Here is a 10,656-nt window from a genome sequence, read left to right as displayed (position 1 = left end):
TGAATTGTTGCACCTACTTGTGTTATTGTCCTCCAGTGGGTAGCTAGCTAGCTAAAATTGACCCTTTCCTAAATTAGCCATGGATGGAGATAGGGATTTGGACTTGTGGTTTAACTTAATTATCCCTACTGGCCAATGATTATATGGCAATTCTGATCCAACCATAAACTCATACATTGTGCCCCTGGCCTGAGAGGATGGAAGTTCAGTATGTAACTAGATGTAGAAGGCTAATGTTAACTAGCAAATGTTGCCCATGAAAGGAAGTTAGGCTAGCGAGCAAGCATTTTAGCCAGGTAGCCTAGGACAACAAAATGTTAAAGCGTGTACTGTATGACAGACTCATAGATGGTGAAAGAGAGGATGTCATTGGCATTTCTCTACAAGTAAGGTGAGTCAACATATTTCTACTTGCACGTGCCAACATACACATACACACACACACACATATACATACACACACACACACACACACACACACACACACACACACACACACACACACACACACACACACACACACACACACACATATATATAAATCAGAACTATGGCAGGCCACATCATATTTAGCCTACGTTGATTGGTCTAAATGGATTCTGATAGCTCTAGGTTGTCAATGTATTAGACTAAGCAGAAGTGATTTGATGATGTTGAAGTATTGAAGTTGAAATGGTACTAGAATAGTGGAGGCAGCTCCTGTTATCTTTGTGACATGCGGTCACTCTCCGTGGTTCTAAATCAATAGTTGTTAAGTAGTCCATAAATGTTGGAAACAATCACTTTCTTGACCATGGCTGTAGGTTATGTAACTGTTTGTTACATGCAATATGCTTTGTAGACTTCACCGGACAGATGTTGCTCTCCAGTTTTGTGATGAAACAAAGGAGTGGTTGAATTTATTCTGCCACTGTGTCTTCTTATTATCTCGGCCTTAGGCCTACATATCACAGTGGCAAGGCATATGCACTAACAGGTTATAGAGCGAACAAAGCAATTATCACAACACAGGTTGTAATATGGCTTTTTGTCTGGCTTGGCTTCCACAGTGATTTAACCCACGCGCTGCTACTGGCGCCAAATTTGGTAGAGATGCTCTTTGGGATTTACAGTGCCTTCAGAAACTATTCATATCCCTTGACTTATTCCACATTTTGTTGTGTTACAGCCTGAATTAAAAATGTATTAAATATGCTGTTTTTCTCACTCATCAGCACACAATACCCCATAATGACAAAGTGAAAACATGTTTTTAGACATTTTTGAAAATGTTTTCAAAATGAAATATCTCATTACATAAGTATTCACACCCATGAGTCAATGCATGTTGGAATCACCTTTGGCATGAATTACAGCTGTGAGTCTTTCTGGGTAAATCTCTAAGAGCTTTGCACACCTGAATTGTACAATATTTGCACATAATTCTTTAAGCTCTGTCAAGTTGGTTGTTGAGCATTGCTAGTGTGCTAACTTTACAAGGAATATCCACAAGCGTTTCAATGTTCATTTACTTTTCATACAAACGGTGTAACAGCCATATACAAACGGTAGAAAACAGGAGAGCGATATGCCCAACTCAACATAAGTTAAGTTAAGTCAAAACTGTAACTAGGCCACTCAGGAAGATTCAATGTTGTCTTGGTAAGCAACTCCAGTGTATATTTGGCCTTGTGTTTCAGGATATTAACCTGCTGAAAGGAGAATTTGTCTCCCAGTGTATGTTAGAAAGCAGACTGAACCAGGTTTTCCTCTAGGATTTTGCCTGTGCTTAGTTCTATTACGTTTCTATTTATCAACAAAAAAACTCCCTAGACTTTGACGATGACTAACATACCCATAACATGATGCAGCCACCTGACGCTTGGAAATATGAAGAGTGGTACTCAGTGATGTGCTGTGTTGGATTTGCTTCAAACATAACACTTTGTATTCAAGACATAACGTTCCTTTGTTTGCCCCATTTTTTGCAGCTTTTCTTTAGTGACTTATTGCAAACAGGATGCATGTTTTAGAATATTTTTATTCTGTACAGGCTTCCTTCTTTTCATTTAGGTTAGTATTGTGGAGTAACTGCTTTTGGATTTCCACACGTTGCCAGCTGACCAACATGCGGAGGTAACTATGCGATGGATTTCCGCACGTTGGCAGCTGAGAGTGCCTGGAACCCGGAATCGCTGTTCGACACATTCCTGCACGGAGTATGGGAGGAGGTTAAGGACAAACTAAGGACAAACCCCCATCTATCTTCAGAGTTCGTATTGTGAGGTGACCTAAAATGGGACATGCTTAACACCCCGGCCGCCCTACAATCTAAGCTAGATGCCCTCAGTTTCACACAAATTATCAAGGAACCTACCAGGTACAACCCGAAATCCGTAAACATGGGCACCCTCTTAGATATCATCCTGACCAACTTGCCCTCTAAATACACCTCTGCTGTTTTCAACCAGGATCTCAGCGATCACTTGGCTTCTCAAATGACTGCCTCTCCTAACCAACTACTTCTCAGAAAGAGTTCAGTTTGTCAAATTGGAGGGCCTGTTGTCAGGACCTCTGGCAGTCTCTATGGGGGTGCCACAGTGTTCAATTCTCGGGCCGACTCTTTTCTCTGTATATATCAATGATGTCGCTCTTGCTGCTGGTGATTCTCTGATCCCCCTATACGCAGACGACACCATTCTGTATACATCTGGCCCTTCTTTGGACACTGTGCTAACAAACCTCCAAATGAGCTTCAACGCCATACAACACTCCTTCAGTGACCTCAAGCTGCTTTTAAATGCTAGTAAAACTAAGTGCATGCTCTTCAAACGATTGCTGCCCGCACCCTCCCGTCCGTCTAGCATCACTACTCTGGACGGTTCTGACCTAGAATATGTGGACAACTACAAATAGCTAGGTGTCTGGTTGGACTGTAATCTCTCCTTCCAGACTCACATTAAGCATCTCCAATCCAAAATTAAATCAAGAATCGGCTTTCTATTTCGCAAACAAAGTCTCCTTCACTCATGCTGCCAAACATTCCCTCGTAAAACTGACCATCCTACCGATCCTTGACTTCGGCGATGTAATTTACAAAATAGCCCCCAACACTCTACTCAGCAAACTGGATGTAGTCTATTACAAAGCCATTAGTTTTGTCACCAAAGCCCCATATACTACCCACCACTGCGACCTGTATGCTCTCCTTGGCTGGCCCTCACTACATATTCATCGCCACACCCACTGGCTCCAGTTATTCTATAAGTCTTTGCTAGGTAAAGCCCTGCCTTATCTCAGCTTACTGGTCACCATAGCAACACCAACCCAAAGCATGCACACCAGCAGGTATATTTCACTGGTCATCCCAAAAGCCAACACTTCCTTTGGCCGCCTTTCCTTCCAGTTCTCTGCTGCCAATGACTGGAACGAATTGCACAAATTACTGAAGCTGCAGTCTTATATCTCCGACTCTAACTTTAAGCATCAGCTGTCAGAGCAGCTTACCGATCACTGTACCTGTACACAGCCAATCTGCAAATAGCACACCCAACTATCTCATCCCCATATTATTACTTACCCTCTTGCTCTTTTGCACCACAGTATCTCTACTTGCACATCATCAACTGCATGTTTATCACTCCAGTGTTTATGCTAAATTGTAATTATTTTCGCCTCTATGGCCTATTTATTGCCTACCTCCCTACTCTTCTACATTTGCACACACTGTAAATAGATTTTTCTATTTTTTTCTATTGTGTTATTGATTGTAAGTTTGTTGATGTGTTGTTGTTGTTTGTGTGTTGTTTGTGTTGTTGTTTGCTTTATTTTGGTCAGGTCGCAGTTGTAAATGAGAACTTGTTCTCAACTGGCCTACCTGGTTAAATAAAGGTGAAATAAATCAAATTAAAATAAAACTTGGCTCGCTCATTTCCTTGACCATCTGGATCGATGGGTGGCTATGGAAAGTAGGAAGGAGAGGAGGTCCGATTCCACTCGCCCGCCCAAGGATTCCACCTCGCCTCCGAGGCATCCCGGAAGTCCTCGATGTCGCCGTTGCCGAGAGGACCCGAGGCTACCCGAGTTCCCCTGATACTCTCCAAAGTCTGCCGATTCACCTCAGCCGATGCAACTAGGCAGAGCTAGGCTGTCCCCAGCAGAACATGTACACTGGCTTCACACGAAGAGTTGCCTGTGTTGCGGGACTACTGGTCATTTTGTGTCCTCCTGTCCACTAAAAGACCAGGCTAACCAGTAGGGGTAGTACTCTGGTGGGCCATATGGAAAACTTTTCCTCTCCCCTTACTCGCACCCCTTTCGATGCCATTCTGCTGTGTGGGAACCAGTCAAACTCTCTCCGGGTACTCATCGACTCTGGGGCCGATGAAAGTTTTATGGACGCTACGCTGGTGTCCGAGATGGGCATCCCCACTCACTGGAGCCCATTCTGCCACACACATTGCCTGAAGTCAGCGCAGCCTGCCCCAGGATGTGTTCCGGCAGGCTTGGAAGTTGCCCCGGATCTCTCCGCTATTCCCTCGGAGTACCGGGACATCCGGGAGGTTTTCAGTAAGGCCCGGGCCACTTCACTTCCACCGCACCGACCTTATGACTGCGGGATCGACATTCTCTCAGGCACCACACCACCGCAGGGACAACTGTACTTTCTGTCAGGTCCAGGTCCAGAGACCAAGGCTATGGAGACCTACATCGACGACTCCCTAGCTGCAGGGTGTATCTGTCCTGCTGCCTCCCCCGCTAGCGCAGGGTTTTCTTTTGTGGAGATGAAGGACAAAACTCTGCGCCCATGCATCGACGACCGGGGCCTCAATGACATCTCTGTGAAGAACCGCTACCCACTACCACTCATTGCCTCGGCCTTCGAGCCGCTCCAGGGGGCCACCGTTTTCTTCAAGTTGGACCTGCGAAACGCCTACCACCTGGTGCGGATACGGGAGGGGGACGAGTGGAAGAAAGTCTTCAACACGGCCAGAGGTCACTACTAATATCTGATCATGCCATTTGGCCTTACCAATGGGCCAGCTGTGTTCCATTCCCTGATCAGTGACGTTCTCCGCGACATGTTGAACTGGTTCGACTTCGCATACCTCGAAGAAATCCTTGTTTCCTCCCACTCAGCCCAAGAACACGTGCTCCACATCCGACATGTCCTCCAGCGCCTCATGGAAAACCAGTTTTTTGTGAAGCAGAGAAATGTGAATTCCATCGCTCCACCATCCCCTTCCTTGGTTACATCATAGCTGCAGGGAATGTACAAATGGATCCCGGGAAGGGGAGAGCGGTGGTGGATTGGCCCCATTCTGCATCCAGAGTGCAGCTGCAACATTTCCTGGGATTTTTCAACTTTTATCGCTGCTTTATCCTTGGCTTCCCCCGTCAGCACCCTGGGTTCCCCCCTGTCTGCACTCACCTCTCCCAAGGTTCAGTTCACATGTTCCCTAGCTGCTGACCGGGTGTTCCGGGACCTCAAGCACTGTTTCACCACAGCTCACAAATTGGTTCACCTTGACCCGTCCCGTCTGTTTGTGGTGGATGCCGATGCCTCGGATGTCGGAGTGGGGACTGTCCTGTCCCAGCGTTCTGCCCTTGACCACAAGCTACATCCCTGCGCCTTCTTCTCCCATCGCCTAACAACACAGAGAGGAATTATGATGTGGGGAATTGTGAGCTTCTCACGGTGAAGATGGGGTTGGAGGAGTGGAGACACCGGTTGGAAGGTGTGGAACATGGTATGGCACGGCTTCCTGATATGGCACGGCTTCCTGATCCATGGATTCCCAGTGGACATGGTCTCCGGCCAGGGTCCTCCGTTCTTGTTCCGGTTCTGGAAGGCTTTCTGCACTTTCATTGAGTCGTAGGCCAGTCTATCCTCCGGGTTCCACCGTTAGGCCAACTGCCAGTCTGAGCAAGCCAACCAAGACCAGGAGACGACTCTTTGCTGCCTTGCCTCTGCCAACCCCACCACCTGGAGACAGCAACTCGTGTGGATTGAATATGCCCGCAAAATCCTCCCCTGCTCTGTCACTGGTCTCTCGCCTTTCGAGTGTTCCCTGGGTTATCAGCCTCCGCTCTTCCCGGAGCCAGTGGAATGTCGGCATACCCTTGGCCCAGATGTTTGTCCACCTCTGTCGCCATACCTTCAAAGAGAGCCCGGTCGGCTCTTCTCAAGACCACCTCCAGGTATCGCTGACAAGTGGACCGCCACCAGACCCCGGCTCCTCGGTATCGTCTCAGGCAGAGTGGCTGTCCACTCGAGACCTGCCCCTCTGGGCGGAGTCCCGCAAACTCTCCCCCTGCTTTATAGGCCCTTTCCCCATGTCCAAGATTATTATCCCCTCTGCTGTTCGTCTTCTGTTGCCCCGTACCCTTCGTATACATCCCACTTATCATTTTCATAGGATAAAACCTATGTCTCACAGCCCTTTGTCTCCTGTTTCCAGGCCCACCCCTCTTCCCCAACTCATCGACGGCCAACCGGCGTACACAGTGAGGCGCCTCCTGAAGGTTCGACCGCGGGGCAGGGGATTCCAGTACCTGGTTGACTGGGAGGGTAATGGCCTGGAGGAGAGGTGCATCCTGGGACATCCAGGGACATCCTGGACCCAGGCCTCATCGCTGAGTTGACCGGCACCCCGTCAACCAGGTGTGCGACCAGGTAGGACACCAGGTGGTGCCCCTGGCACCATCCCTACGGTGATGCATGGTGGTGGCAGCATCTTGCTGTGTGATGTGTGATGGTTTTCAGCGGCAGGGACTAGGACATTAGTCAGGATCGAGGGAAAGATAAACGGTGCAAAGTACAAAGAGATCCTTGATGAAAACCGCTCTAGAGCTCTCAGGACCTCAGACTAGGGCGAAGGTTCACCTTCCAACAGGACAATGTCCCTAAGCACACAGACAAGACAACGCAGGTGTGACTTTGGGACGAGTCTTTGAATGTCCTTGAGTGGATCAGCCAGAGCCCGGACTTGAAACCGATGGAACAGCAAAAGGTGGCGCTACAAAGTATTAACTTAAGGGGGCTGAATAATTTTGCACGCCCAATTTTTCAGTTTTTGATTTGTTAAAAAAGTTTTAAATATCCAATAAATGTCGTTCCACTTCATGATTGTGTCCCACTTGTTGTTGATTCTTCGCAAAAAAATACAGTTTTATATCTTTATGTTTGAAGCCTGAAATGTGGCAAAAGGTCGCAAAGTTCAAGGGGGCCGAATACTTTCGCAAGGCACTGTACATTACACAAGTTTGCATTTTCACCACATAAAATTGAGTGGAATTACACATTCAGGGTCGTGATTCGTTAAAGTTAAATAACAAAGCAAATGATTTGTTGCCCCATTTTGGTAGCCTCCCATAATCTCTGTCCTACATTCTAGAATTTAGATGACTGTCTTCAACAAATTTTATTTTAACCAGTGATGTAAAAATTATTCTCAGATTCCGTGTGGCATTTGAATAGTGTTAGTTTAAACAGCGCATACACCCCAAATATTTGCCCAACATTCAATTGATTTCAACATCATATAGATGATTAAAGGCCCAGTGCAGTCAAAAACGTGATTCTCCCGTGTGTTGTCTATAATACTGGAATAAATTGAAATAATACTGTGAAAATTATGATAATGTCCTTTTAGTGTAAGAACTGTTTTAAAAGACCACTTTTAATTTCAGCCTGTTTTGGCAACCTGGTCTCAGAGCATTTCGTATTATTCTGTACGTACAATAAATCCGAAACACCGCATTTAGTATGATATGTTGCGTTTTGTATGGTTTGTATTCATTAGTGGATGTCCATCACCCATTTTGTATGATATGTTACGAATTACAATTTGTATTATATGTTACGAATGAGCAAAATGTACAATATGTTACGAATTTGCGAAATGTATGATATGTCACAAATTCTAGCTTTGTGGCTAACGTTAGCCAGCTCGCTAACATTAGCTAGGCAAGGTGTTAGGGTTAGGGGTTAAGGTTAGGGTTAATTTTAGGATTTAGATTAAAGGGTTAAGGTTAGGATTAGGATTAGGGGAAGGGTTAGCTAAAATGGTTATGGCTAGGGTTAGGGGAAGGGTGAGCTAACAGGCTAAGTAGTTGCAAAGTAGATAAAAAGGAGTAAGCAGTTGAAAAGTTGCTAAAAATGCTGAAGTTGTCCCAGATGAGACTCACAACCTTTGGGTTGCTAGATGTTCGCGGCAGTAAATTAGTTAATAGATAAGAAAGAGAGTTCCAAAACTCTCTGCCAATAATAGCTAGTTTTCAGATCACTCCCAGACAGTCCTAGCAAAATTCCTGCTTGATTAATTGCTCTTTGCTAAGAAACAATTTTTGTTTCTTTTTGACCATTTTAATTTAAAACAATCACAGCAAGGTACTTAATTGTTAACAAGAAATTATTTAATATTGAGATAAAAACGGCTGATTGGACATTTAACAAACAAAAAATGGCCTTACACTTACTGCGCTGGCAACCCACTTGAATCAAAACGCAACACTTCAAAAACAGGAGGTTGGTGGCACCTTAATTGGGGAGGACGGGCTCGTAGTAATGGCAGGAGCGGAATGAGTGGAATGGTATCAAATACATCAAACACATGGTTTCCTGTATCAAAACGCAAAATTCCAAAATGTGGCTGACTGTCTTCTGCAGGTTGTCCTCTAACCAGTGATGTATATGGGGCGGCAGGTAGCCTAGTGGTTGGATCAGTAACCGGAAAGTTGATGGATCAAATACCCGAGCTGACAAGGTAAAATCCTATTGTTCTGCCCCTGAGCGAGAAAAGTTAACCCACTGGGTGCCGAAGATGTGGATTTTGATTAAGGTAGCACTCCCACACCTCTGATTCAGGGGGATTGGGTTAAATGCAGAAGACACATTTCAGATTACATGTGTTTTTTTAGTTGTGGTAGTTTCAACAGCGCATACAACCTGATTTCAACCCTAATCGATATTAATGATTTATTGCCCCTTGTCACTAGTCACCAAAACGGGACCATCTCACCTATTTCCTATTCACCCTCTAGACATGCCCTCTACTTCCAATTCACCACACCTTAACTCATTCTGCTAATCACCACCAGTTTGTAATATTTAGAAATATTTAGAACAAATTCATTGGAATATAACTGATTAAATACTGATTAAACACACACACACATTTCAAAACAAGAATTTAACATAATGGCATTTTCCCAGATTTTTTCATTGACACAGAGGTTGCAAATGAATCCCACCCCAGTTCAATTTGAGCATAGCTCATGAGCCCACCTCTGACACTGCTAACACTATATCCAGTTCCCACAGGTAACACAGAAGAGGTTGTTACAGAACAATCATTCTGCATCCCCTTCTTTTAGGGTGTTTGTTGTGGTTTTGGAACCTGAAGCAAACGTTTTCAGTGGCGCCACAGCTTTCTTCAGTATCACAGCTTTCTCCCTTTGCTTTCTTCCTTCTCTCTTAGTTTTTTTTTGCCTTGTCCTCCAGGAACCTCTTGTGGGGTTGAGTCTGTCAGGACTGTACTCAGCCTTAATATTCCAAGGCCTCATCTCCTGTATCCTTGGCCTGGAGGACAACTTCAATATGACCTCTGCCGCTGTTTGTTGTTGTCAAACTGGTACTTTAACCTAGCTTAAGATAGTATCCCTTTCTTTAATGTTCTAGGCTACTGACAGTGCTGTAATGTCCGGGGTGTAGTGGAGGAAGGAGTCAGACGCAGGAGACAGAGAGATCAGATTAGGCACGTCTTTAATACACCGACCAGGTGAAAAAGCAAATACCCCAAACCACAGGGGAACTAAACTGTATCCAAAAAACAGCTCACGTACATGAAACAGCCGTGACATACATGCGTGCACGACAAGTACACATAGAACAATCCCGCACAAAGAGCAGGCGGGCCGGCTGGCAAATAAAGTCCAACTAATAACCAAATTAACCACGGGTGTAACCAATAAACAGACAAGGAGGGGGAGGAAAAAAATCAGTGGCAGCGAGTAGGCTGGTGACGACGACCGCCTAGTGCCACTCGAATGGGAAGGGGAGCCACCTTCGTTAGGAGTCGTGACAGTACCCCCCCACTGACACGCGGCTCCCGCAGCGCGCCGACAACGGCCTCGTGGTCGACCCGGAGGGAGTGGTGCAGGGCGATCTGGATGGAGGCGATGGAAATCCCTCAACATCGATGGATCCAAAATGTCCCCCACCGGTACCCAGCACCTCTCCTCCGGACCGTACCCCTCCCAGTCCACGAGGTACTGCAGGCCCCTCACCCTGCGTCTCGAATCCAGAATGGCCCGTATCGTGTATGACAGAGACCCCTCGATGTCCAGAAGGGGAGGAGGGACCTCCGGCTCCTCACCGTCCTGCAGGGGACCAGCTACCACCAGCCTGAAGAGAGACACATGAAACGAGGGGTTAATACGATAATAGGAAGGGAGTTGTAATCGATAACACACCTCGTTTACTCTCCTCAGGACTTTGAAGGGCTCTACACACTGCGGCCCCAGCTTCCGGCAGGGCAAGCGGAGGGGTAGGTTTTGGGTCGAGAGCCAGACCCTGTCCCCCGGTACAAACACGGGGGCCTCACTGCGGTGGCGGTCAGCACTTCTCTTCTGCCATCCACTGGCTTGTTGGAGGGATTCCTGTACCGCCCTCCA

The sequence above is a fragment of the Oncorhynchus masou genome, chromosome 31, assembly GCF_036934945.1.
Source record: "Oncorhynchus masou masou isolate Uvic2021 chromosome 31, UVic_Omas_1.1, whole genome shotgun sequence".
In the NCBI taxonomy this organism is placed as follows: Eukaryota; Metazoa; Chordata; class Actinopteri; order Salmoniformes; family Salmonidae; genus Oncorhynchus; species Oncorhynchus masou.
This window is presented reverse-complemented; position numbering follows the sequence as displayed.